We start from the raw sequence: 12,287 nt of genomic DNA on the forward strand, positions 1-12,287 counted from the left end.
GCCCAAGGTCACTCCAGATCAGTCCTGCTTGTTGCAGAGGGAAAATTTAAATCGCCCAAAAACCAAAATGGAAATCGCAACTCTATGATTGTATGATTCTGCATGTAATTTTGCTTTCCATCTGTAGTCCCGAATTGTGCACTCTCCCCACTGTTAAAGATTCCCCGGTAACAGTGATTTCATTTTTAAGGAGCCCCCATTTTTATTCATTTGTATATGCCCCTTCCTCTTAACATGTATCACCATCCTCCCTTCCCCTCCATCTGTCTTTCTTGAAACAACTGATTTTTGTTAAAATGTGATAATGTTACAATGCTTTTTCTAACTATAAGAAATTGCCAGCAGTCACTCTTGATTGTAACACAGCATTGTAATGCAATAATCTAAGGTTTTTTTCTTTTTAAAAAATTCACTTCCAGTATTTTTTTTGGGGGGGGGAGGGGATTTGTAGGGAGGACACAGAATGGCAGAATTAAGGGGCACAACAAAAAAGGAAGGCACAAGCAGGCACCATTTTGCAAAAAAAAGAGAAGGGGGAGTGAGCAAAGCATGATGGGAGGGTCCCTCTTTTTGAATCAGATGCAGAAAACAGATGATGCAAAACAGTGTGTGTTTGTGTGTGTGTGTGTGTAGCCGAAAATGTAAACGCCCTAGCATCCTAGCTTAGGGCTGATCCTGCGTTGAGCAGGGGGTTGGACTAGATGGCTTGTATGGCCCCTTCCAACTCTATGATTCTATGACTAGATGGCCTGTCTGGCCCCTTCCAACTCTATGATTCTATGATTCTATCCTAACTTGCAGCATCAAATGGAAATCCAAAACGAGGCTAAAACAAGATATTTCTCAAATGCGGAAATGGCCTGATTCAGCAAGGCTCTTCTGATGTGTCCTGAAATGTCCTAGTTTTTTTTTTTAATTAATTGAAACTGATGTACTCCTGAAAATGCAGAGGTTATGAATCAAATCTCTAAAAGCAAGCTCCCTGCTGCTGGGAAAAGACAAGGGCGTTGGCTCTCTGCTGGTGTAGACGGGTGTATCGCTAGCAATTTATTTTAGAGCTGAGAATCCGGCCAAATACCCTCATAAGCAGTCCACTAATTAACTACGGCCTTGCTATTGTGTGGGATGGCAAATAAGAAGAAAGAATAGTAGATAAGGGACACTGTCATGGTACAGAGCAAGAGTACAAGATGATAATGTTTACTTGGTTCAGCCAAGAGGTGTCGGTAAACAGAGACATTCTGACGGATTTTGAAAGGGAGGCAAACCACCCAAGCATATTTGCCTTGCTAAATTTTCCCCGGTTTGCTTAGCTGAGAGAAGATGTGCAAGAATTCCTTTAGTCAAAGGTTTATTTTTAACACCTCGCAAGACTCTCTTCACAACCCTCCAGGCAAGAATGGATTATTTTTAAACTTTAAAAACAAGCAGTATCGTTTCATTGAACGATTAGTCTGGGAGCTTCTGAGCCAATCAAGAGCAGAATGGGATCTGGAGGAAATATGTGTTTTGTTTATGGAATGAAGCTCTCCTCACTCTGTGGCAGGAAAGCTATGCTGACCTGACCTCTGCTTGCCGAGCTGTCTGAACATTCTCCTCCAGCCTGCTTTCTTTTATACCTGTACAGGTTGATCAGGTATTTGAGAGGTGGAGGAGGCCACTGTAAGATTTCTCTTGTTAGAAAAAGAAGAAGCAGAAAGACAATTAGATAGGATACCAAAGTCAGAACCTTCTCTTCTGTTCAATGTAATTTCTTGTCTGTCTCCAGATTGCTAATGTTAAGGCAATTTCCTCCTCCTTTGAAGTTCTTCGTTCAGGCCTCTGTCTCTCAGAGATATAGTTTTTAATCTACTCTTTAATCAGGTTGTGCACCATTAGTGTGTTAATTATTATGCCAACAGGGATTATGGTGGCCCGGATTAAACGCATCTCTGATTATAGGTAGATAGATTGCCAGAGGCTTTTGACATGAAAAATTGAGAACAAAGGAACAAAGATATATATACCTCCTATGGTACACAACATGATCACTGGAGAGAAAGAATGAAGCACCATCTCACTGAAAAAGGCTTGTAAATTGTTATCCAGTCTGATTATCCATCTGAAGACAGAGAACGGATTACATCAGATGCCAAAAAATGATCAGGCAAGAGGTGCTAATATCACTGGTTTACCAGACAGACAAGTATTAAGAATCATTAAGATTCCTATGGTTAAGTCTGTTTCGGCTGCGTTGGAAAGATTGCATGTAAAAACTTCCTTAAAGAGGAAAATATGAGCAGACAGTGTGATGCAGAGGTAAAGAAGGCAAATGCAGTCTTGGGCAGTATCAACAGAGGCCTCACATAAACATCAAAAGATGTCATAGTTTCACTTTTTCCGCATTGGTCAGACCCCACCTGGAGTACTAGGTGTAGTTCTGGAAGCCTCGCTTCAAAAAGCATGTGGACATAATTGAGAGGGTACAGAGGGGAGCGACGAGGATGATCTGGGGCCTGGGGACCAAACCCTATGAAGATAGGTTGAGGGACTTGGGAATGTTCAGCCTGGAGAAAAGGAGGTTGAGAGGGGACATGATAGCCCTCTTTAAGTATTTGAAAGGTTGTCACTTAGAGGAGGGCAGGAAAAGGTTCCTGTTGGCAGCAGAGGAGAGGACCTGCAGTAATGGGTTTAAACTACATGTCAAATGATATCGGCTAGGTGTCAAGGAAAAAAAATTCACAGAGTTGTTCATCAGTGGAATGGGCTGCCTCAGGAGGTGGTGAGCTCCCCCTCACTGGAGGTCTTCAAGCAGCGGCTGGACAGATACTTAACCCTGGATGCTTTAGGCCAGGGGTAGTCAACCTGTGGTCCTCCAGATGTTCATGGACTACAATTCCCATGAGCCCCTGCCAGCAAATGCTGGCAGGGGCTCATGGGAATTGTAGTCCATTGACATCTGGAGGACCATAGGTTGACTACCCCTGCTTTAGGCTGATCCTGCATAGAGCAGGGGGCTGGACTAGATGGCCTGTATGACCCCTTCCAACTCTACCATAGTTCTGTGAATTTTGAACCACAGTTGCCAGCTTCCCTGAGGACAATTCAGAGAACTCCTTTGTCATCTGGAATCCAGACTAAATGACAAAGCGGCTGGTCAAACAGAGATGTGTTATGGGATTAAATCGTATTTTGCTCTTCAGGCCAGAAAACACAGAACTTATGTCAGCCTAAGCATGCTTGTGCTGAAGAATGGATGCTGCTTTTTGTTTCTGGAAGAACTGGCGTCCTCTGACCTTTTGCACGGTACCCAGCCTGGATGCTACTTAGGCCCTGTTCACCAGGCCTAAGAGCTACAAAACAAACAGCCACAGGCTCCAGAGCCAGTGAAAATAGCCAGTCTAAACATCAGGAGGATGTTTAGACAGGCCTGGAGGATCATTGTCCATGGGGTCGCGATGGGTCGGACACGACTTCGCACATAACAACAACAACAAACATCAGGAGGCTGTTTTATCCCGCGATGTCCGTCTCGCTTTTTAATTTCTGACCTTAACCATTAAAACGGACTTGAGAGCACATTTTAAAGGCGCTTGGGCCACCAAAGGGCTCTCATGCGCACCAGGGCTGTACCATGAGATCTAGCCCTGCACACTTTCATGCTCCCTCCTCTCATTCCGTCCTCATCCTTCGAAAAGAAGAAAAGGATGGGCCAAGACTTCATAATGAGACCTGCAATAAAACGTGGCATTAATCTCTTTTTTTTTTTTTTAAATTGTTTTTAATGGTGTGGAATCGCCCTTGGTCTCCGTATTGTAATGGACCCTGAGTGCGTCTTTTAGCGGCAGCCGCGTTTGTGGGCTGCTAACAGCACACGGCGTAAACAGATTATCATTCAGAGCACACAGAGCTGACGGCGACTGCGGTTCTCCCGCTCTCCTCCTCTACCTTGCTGATAAACAACACTGATTTCAAATGCAGGAAGGGACTGGCTTACGCAGAGACCTCGGCTCTTCCTTTCTCGTGCGGAAGCAATCCCACGGAAGGTTTGACGTTGGAGGACGCGGCAAAGCGTTTCTCAGGCGGTGGATAAATCCTTGAAACCAGCTGCTGACACATGCAAGGATATGACACCAAGGAGGGGCGTACCAAGCTCTTTCCGAGTTATTATCATGTCCCATGAAGAGGAGAAATGTGGCTGGGGGGGGCGAGGGGGGGAGGAATCATTTCTAATTGTGAGAATACGCAGAAAAGCTTTGTAAGGTTTTGCCATTGAAGAGTCGAGTTCGAGCTTTCTCAACTAGGGTTTTGTGGAGCCCTGGGGCTTCTTCATGGTCCTGGAAGAAGGAGAAGAAGGAGAAGAAGGAGGAGGAGGAGAAGGAGAAGGAGGAGAAGAGAAGGAGAAGGAGAAGGAGAAGGAGAAGGAGAAGGAGAAGGAGAAGGAGAAGGAGAAGGAGAAGGAGAAGGAGAAGGAGAAGGAGAAGGAGAAGAAGAAGAAGAGTTGGTTCTTATATGCCGCTTTTCTCTACCCGAGGGAGTATCAAAGTGGCTTACATTCACCTTCCCTTTCCTCTCCCCACAACAGACACCCTGTGAGGGAGGGGAGGCTCAGAGAGCCCCGATATTACTGAAGAAGAAGAAGAGTTGGTTCTTACATGCCGCTTTTCTCTACCTGAAGAAGTTTCAAAGCCTTCCCTTTCCTCTCCCCACAACAGACACCCTGTGGGGTGGGTGAGGCTGAGAGAGCCCTGATATTACGGCTGGGTCAGAACAGCTTCATCGGGGCTGTGGGGAGCCCAAGGTCACCCAGCTGGTTGCGCGTGGGGGAGGAGCGGGGAATCAAATCCAGCTTGCTGGATTAGAAGTCCACACTCCCAACCACTACACCAAACTGGTTTCCTGAATGGGTGGGAGTTCATTAATTTTTTTAATATATCTTTAAACTTTAAACTCTATATAGTCATGTCAAACTGCCTGAGATTTGCCTGAAGGTTGCGTGAAGGAGAGGAACTCTGAATAAGCATTTACACCGCTGTGCTTCCCAACCCTATTCTGCACGATTGTGCCATTTCTGGGGTTTCTCGAAGCCTGAAGAATGTTTGAGGGGTTTCTCAAGGAAAAATTAAGAAAGGCTGTTCTGGTTGATTCAAAACACAGCAGCGAAACTATCCACAGACATGAGTTATATTCGAACATGTCTTACCCTCTCTAGAATCTGCTGATATGTTTCCAAACACAATTAAAATCCCTTGTTATCAATCCCCAGTAACCAGCAAGAAGGTACGAAACTCACCCTCCCCTAGTCAGGTTTCTTCCCACGGTGTGTTAGAAGAGTTCTTGGCCACCACGTTCTAGGCATAGCACGGGATGGTATCTTTGCAGAAAGTGCTGCTTTTGTTTGGAATCAATCATGGTGTGTTTTCAGTTTACTCTTTTAGAAGGGGAGAGAGAATTTCCTGAGCGGTATAACAGCAATCGGTAGTTCAATAAATTCATCCGCGCAATTTCGTCTTTGTTTGGCAGATAGTAAATCATTTGTGCAAACACCTGAAAGCCAAACACACCGCACCATCTCGAGGCGCCCTGGAACAACTGATCATGCTTTCAACAGGGGGACGAAATTGGGATGATGGTCACTTCAGGCTTCGAGATGTGTAGGCTCTCAAAACCCTTCTGTTGTTCGACCCCCACAGTCATTCCACCAGCTCCTCTTGTTGTCTCACCATGACGGTTCTCTCTCATGCCAAGATCTACTGACAAGCCGGCAAAACTTCATTCATGCCAAATAGGATTCGGGTTGTGTGTGCGTGTTCTGGTTTTGCTCAACATCTCCATCAGTAACAATATGTAGTTACTGGAAGCCTTGCAGACCCAGTCCCGTCCTTGCCCGGCCCTGATCTAGATGGTTTCCAACTCCAGGCAGGTAGCAAAACAAACTCTCCGGGTAACCCCTGCCACCACCTGGCTACAGGTACAAGGTTGCAGCTGGGAGAGCCAGGACCCCTAGCTGCCTCTTCCACACCTGAGGCCTTGCCTCTGTGGTCTCCCACAGCCCTAGCTCCTGAGCTCTGTGGGGGATGAGATACTCACTGCAAGGGTTCACCCCTCTGGGTCTTCCCTTTGCGCTTCTGCTAGCGTTTCTGAGGTGGGGGAGCACTAAATGGATCAGAGAACCATGCCCCCCTTCCAGTTTATAAGAGATTTATTAAAAGAACAAGGTTTAAAAAGCCAATCTTTAGCAGACCACAGAGTTAAGCAAAAGAGACCCAAAGAAACTGGATGAAACAGTCTTTCTGTCCCTCTGCTAAACATGCCCTATCTGATGTTAAATACAGGGCACCTTTACATCTTTACTTAAAGAGGTCCCAAAGTCTCATTGCATTGCTCACATGTCCAAGATGGCTGCTCACCTCTTCTCCCAAGAGCAGGTTTCGTCCTTGATGTTCAGCTGCAAGAGACCCCAGGTCAATAGAGCAAAAAGGCCTATCTGGTCACAATCCTATATGCTTTTTCTGTCCCCTACCACAGGAAGCCCTTCGCCTAGCAATCCTGTGAAGAAGAAATTCTCCCTCCCCCCAATCCAGGTACCTGCTACCTGGCCAGGTCAATTAAGAAGTGAAAGGGAAGGCGAACAGGGGTTTAGCAGCCCCTCCTCCTCTCCCCAGCCCAGAGGGGGGGAAAACTGTTCTTTTGAAATAACAAGGGAGGCATTTTGTCTTTCCTCCCCCTCCTCACAATTCTGTGCAGAAGCACATCCTTTTCCCTGAGGTTGACCCGTAGTGAATCTCTCCTACCTAATATAATAAATGCCCCAGATAGCATTTTCTACATGGAACATACATGTCAACATTCTCAATAATCCCACTCTTAGGAATGGTCCACTTCAAGTCTCTCTGTAAGTCTACGATCCACCTTGTTGCATCTCACAATGTGTCCCAGTCTCTGGTCCATTTCTTCTTTCTTCCATGGAACTGGAGAGATTCAGGGCCAGCTTTGGCTGAAACGGCTACTTCCCATGTGCTGAACTAGGGGTGATGCAAACCCCTTGTGCCGTCAGCCAACAAACACGAGAACCCTGTAAGGGTCTTGAGATCCCAAATTTCTTCCATCCTGGAATGCAAGGCAGCATAGATCCCATTCAAGCACCAAATCGACCCCAAACCTGGTTAGCGTACGTCCCCCAAAGGTGGAGTGGCCGTTAAGTAGGAGCGATGTTTAGGTCACTTTCTCAGGCTAGTGTGTGGCGAAACGTGGCTCTAAATTTTCATGGCATTCATGATTGCATGCTCAAGCCACTGCGAGAAAATTATTTTTGTGCTTTCTGAAATAGATTTTCTCTCTCTGGTTTTGGAAGCTACCGCTGGTGGGGAGAATCCAGGGGAGGGAATCACTCCCTAGCACAGATATTTTGGGTTGTGCAATCCTAGGCTCTTTATATGGCGTCATAAATCCCAAGAAAGGCCAAAAATAAACCAGAGTGCATGTATTTTCTATATAAATTCAGGCTCGTGAAACCTGCTTGCTTTGGGAGTTGAAATAAAGAGCCCATAAATATGAGTCCAGCCATGGGTGGCATTCATTTTTCACATTTATTCTCAAGGCAGGGTTTTGAAGCTTAAGGATCTTTGCGGGTCTTTAACAGTTCCATTTTGCTTTCCTCCACAAATTTGTGTTTGACCTTAAAAAGAGCATTATGATATTCGGTAAATAGCCTGTTTGTTTTCATACAGGAGCAATTTGTAACATTGGCTGCCCCCCCCCCCTCGAAATAACAATTTGTTTTATACTCTAAGATTTAGTGCCGGAGACTAAGAGACGGAATTGTTTTATGAGCACGGAGCAATCACTCTGGGACATGCTTGTTGATGCCGGAAAAATCATATTCTTCCCCCTTTCACATCTCGCCTGCCTTTTACAAGGAATTAAATCCCTAAAATAAGCGTTTTGAAAAGAACGGAGTGGGAGAGGGCATCAGGATTTTAAAAAAAAATCAAGTTCTTTACATCCCAGAGGGGTAAACTATGTTAGTCTATTGCAGTTAACACAATCACAACAAAAGCCTTGTGACTGCTTAGAGAAACAACAGTCCATTGCGGCACAAAGTTTTGCAAACAAGAATATCAAATGCCTTTGACCTGACTTGCTGCAAGTCTTAGATTTCTCCCCACCACCCCCTTTTGGTTGATTCAAATGATCACTGAATTCAAGTCAGTATGACTTTACTTTGAACCCTGGGCCTGCATTCTGCACCATTTTTAAAAACTGAATTTTGATTTGGGAATTGCAGAGTTCTGAGAAAAAAAACTGGATCGTGTTGCAGCAATGAAGGATTTGGGGTTTTTTTGGGGGTGTGGCGTGGTTGGTCTCTCCTCATTGATCAGTTTTGCTATAGGCATGTTTTTTGAAATTTTACGTAGAGATTCTTCAAGCGGCGTGCACCGTCGGGTAAGCCATCTTAGCTGAGATACAGAAACGAAAACAGGCTTGTATCAGAGTTCCCGCACCAACACACACCCACACCCCTTAGCTCCAAAATCTGGCAGAAAGAGAGCCCTGCAACATGAAAGACAAGACAAAATGCTGCAACAATTAAAACAGGCTTCAGTGGGTCAGAACCAAGGCCACAAAGCTGTCTGTGGAACAAACTTATGAAGGTGGATGGGGGGCCGAGATCAAAGCGGAACCAAATGGTAAAGGTAAAGGTAAAGGTATCCCCTGTGCAAGCACCGAGTCATGTCTGACCCTTGGGGTGACGCCCTCCAGCGTTTTCTTGGCAGACTCAATACGGGGTGGTTTGCCAGTGCCTTCCCCAGTCATGACCGTTTACCCCCCAGCAAGCAAGCTGGGTACTCATTTGACCGACCTCGGAAGGATGGAAGGCTGAGTCAACCTTGAGCCGGCTGCTGGGATCGAACTCCCAGCCTCATGGGCAAAGCTTTCAGACGGGTGCCTTACCACTCTGCGCCACAAGAGGCTCTTCAACCAAATGGTACAAAGGACAAATGGGGGAGAGATAACAGACAAACAAACTTACTAGAGTCCCTGCAAGAAGAAAGGTGAAATTGCTAGCAGTTCATAGACTCATGGAATCATAGAGTTGGAAGGGATCTCCAGGGTCATCTAGTCCAACTCCCTGTACAGTGCATGATCTCACAACAATTTCCTTGTGCAGGAAGAGTTTGAACCTGTTGCCATTCTTCACAGAAAAGCTAACTTCTTTGAGGGAGGGAACGGATAAATAGATAGATCAAAGATAGACCAATGTGTTATAATTGGGGTGCTCAGGACTGCTGAGGAGGGGGGGGAATTGTGGGGACATGTTTAAAAGTGAGCGAGTCACATGATGTTTGAGTTTGGTCTGGGTGGCCGGTGGGTGGGCACGGGAGAGATCTTTTGCCAGTGGGTCTGGCAGAGGTCCTTTGTCATGGGGAACCTCAACAGCCCCGGCCCCTGGCCCGGCCCCTGGACCCACCTTCAGTTCAGTTCCTTGCCCCTTTTTAAACATTGTGTTGTCCATTGCCCTGCTTGTCTTTAACACACGAAAAGGTGGCTTTGGTCTGAAGTAACGATTGCGTAGTGATTGCTGTTCCCATCTTTGCTTCCCCTTTTTTGCTTGTTGTCGCTGGTTTCACTTCCTTTTCCCCTCCCCGCTCTTCTTGCATAGATTTAAAAAAGCCCTTCGGTGACTTGTTGTTTGGCACCTTTTGAAATTCAGGCTTCTTGGTGAATGTAGCAGCAGTGAGCGGGGGAGTTTGAGTTCTTCATGACATCTTAAGGACAAAGTTGGAGGCTACCTTGGGCACCTTTAAGACCAGGAGTAGTCAAACCGCGGCCCTCCAGATGTCCATGGACTACAATTCCCAGGATCCCCCTGCCAGCGAACGCTGGCAGGGGGCTCCTGGGAATTGTAGTCCATGGACATCTGGAGGGCCGCAGTTTGACTACCCCTGTTTAAGACCAACAAAGTTTTATTCGAGGTGTAAACTTTAGTAGACATCAGACTAATGGTAGTCTCTTTCACACAGTCACCAGTGAGTAGGCCTGGAGGGCCAAATGAACAGGGTTTAGTGGGCTGCTGCTGATTCTGGTTTATGGCTTCTGAACCTGGAGGAGCTGTTTAGTCACTGTGGCTTATAGTCATGAATCATAGAACCATAGAGTTGGAAGGGGCCATACAGGCCATCTAGTCATAGAACCATAGAATCATAGAATCATAGAGTTGGAAGGGGCCATACAGGCCATCTAGTCATAGAACCATAGAATCATAGAATCATAGAGTTGGAAGGGGCCATACAAGCCCTAGTCCAACTCCCTGCTCAATATGGGATCATCCTCAAACATCTATGATAAGTATCTGTCCAGCTCCTACTTGAAGGCTACAAGTGAGGGGGAGCTATCAACCTCCTTTAGGCAGTAGATTCCTCTGCTGAACTGATGATGATGTTATCCATTCAGTCGTATCCAACCCTCAGCGATTCTATAGGAAAGTCTTCATCATGCACCCCGGTCTCTGACTGCTTCTTTTAGTTAGTTCATGGTCATCCCTGTATCGGTTTTGATCGTGTCGCGCCAGCAGATCCTTTGGCGACCACGTTTCCTTCTGCCATGGACCATGCCGAGCATGAATGATTTTTCTAGCTTGATGGCATGATGTGTCCAAAGGAAGTGAGCTTTAGCCGTAATATCTTCACTTCTAATGACTTAGTTGGTTTGCTTCTCTCTAAAACTATCTTGTTGGTAACTTTGGCTGTCCACGGTATTCGCAGCATTCGTCTCCAACACCATAATTTGAAAGCATCTATTCTCTTCCTGCCTTCACTGGCAGTCTTCAAGCAAAGGTTGGATACACACTTTTCTTGGATGCTTTAGGATGCTTAGGACTGATCCTGCATTGAGCAGGGGTTTGGATGGCCTGTATGGCCCCTTCCAACTCTATGATTCTGTGATTCTAGGATTCCTTCTTCATGATCCAGCATTCGCATCCATAGGTTGTTATGGGGAAGACAACGGCGTTGACTAGCCGGCACTTTGCATTAAGGCTGATATCCTTCCTCTTCCATATTCGGTTCATGCCTAACATTGTGTTCCGGCCCGGTGTTATTTGCCGTTTGATTTTACGGCTGCATCCGCCGCTTCGAACGATAATCAGACTAATCCTGTGCTAAAGGCATCTATGCTCATGGCCGTGATTATCCACTGGATATGAATTTCACAATTAAATTATCTGTTAAGTAATGTGGTATAAATGAAGCCAAGAATCTGTTCCTGGTTGAGCTATGGCAATTTCTACGCAAAGATGTTGAGCTCCTTGAGATTTTTGTTGTGGGTAGCATTGATCAGAGCGAGCATCAAAAGACCCTGAGAAGCTGGGAAATTTTTCCATTGATTTATCGGCCTTTTTATTTTAGTAGGAAGGTTATGGTAGCTTCTCATGTGGCTGATCAGGCATGCGAGATTTCTGAATGGGTTTTTCTTGGCATCTCACAACCAAATATCGCTTGGAACTAGCTCGTCTAAGGGCCATGTTGAAAACGTCAAACTTTTCATCTGCTAACTGTGAAATAATGACAAGAGCATGTTTACTGTTTTGGGTGGAGGGGCATTTTATCTCAATCAAGTGAAAGCGGCGAGTGGGCTACAAATAGGATTCCGAAATAAATTCAATTTAGCCCGGTGTAATTGCTTATTTGATATTCAGATACGGCATGCTGTTACAAAGCAAATTGACATTCTGTCATTTCTGTTTCAGTAAGCGTAATGCGAGCATGTTGCCTTCTAGGTGCATCCCGAACAGAAAGCTGCTTGGGCTTCATCCCAGCGAAATTAGCGTGCTAAATTTGTTTGAAAAATTGTTATCCAGTGCATGACACGTTTCAGTTTCCAGACGCTGGAAGAGACAGAGAGGCAAGCTGTGTTTGCAAGCCAGAGCTAGCCCCAGAAGTGAGAAAGAGCTGCAAATCATACCAGCTCCTTCGGTATTTTAAAAGCAGGAAAAGTAGCTTCCAGAACTATCTTTAGAGGGTGGTCTTTTGTTAAACCGCTTGTAGAAGTCAAGATACCAAATGTTGAAGTGCACGAAACAATCCCAGTCCATCCATCTATTATCCATCCATCCATCCATCCATCCATCCATCTATTATCCATCCATCCACCCTTCCATCCATCCATCTATCCATCCATCCATCCATCCATCCAACCATCCATCCATCCATCCATCCATCTATTATCCATCCATCCATCCACCCTTCCATCCATCCATCCATCCATCCATCCATCCATCCATCCATCCATCCATCCATCCATCCAAC

This window comes from Paroedura picta, chromosome 17 (genome assembly GCF_049243985.1).
Source record: "Paroedura picta isolate Pp20150507F chromosome 17, Ppicta_v3.0, whole genome shotgun sequence".
Classification (NCBI taxonomy): Eukaryota; Metazoa; Chordata; class Lepidosauria; order Squamata; family Gekkonidae; genus Paroedura; species Paroedura picta.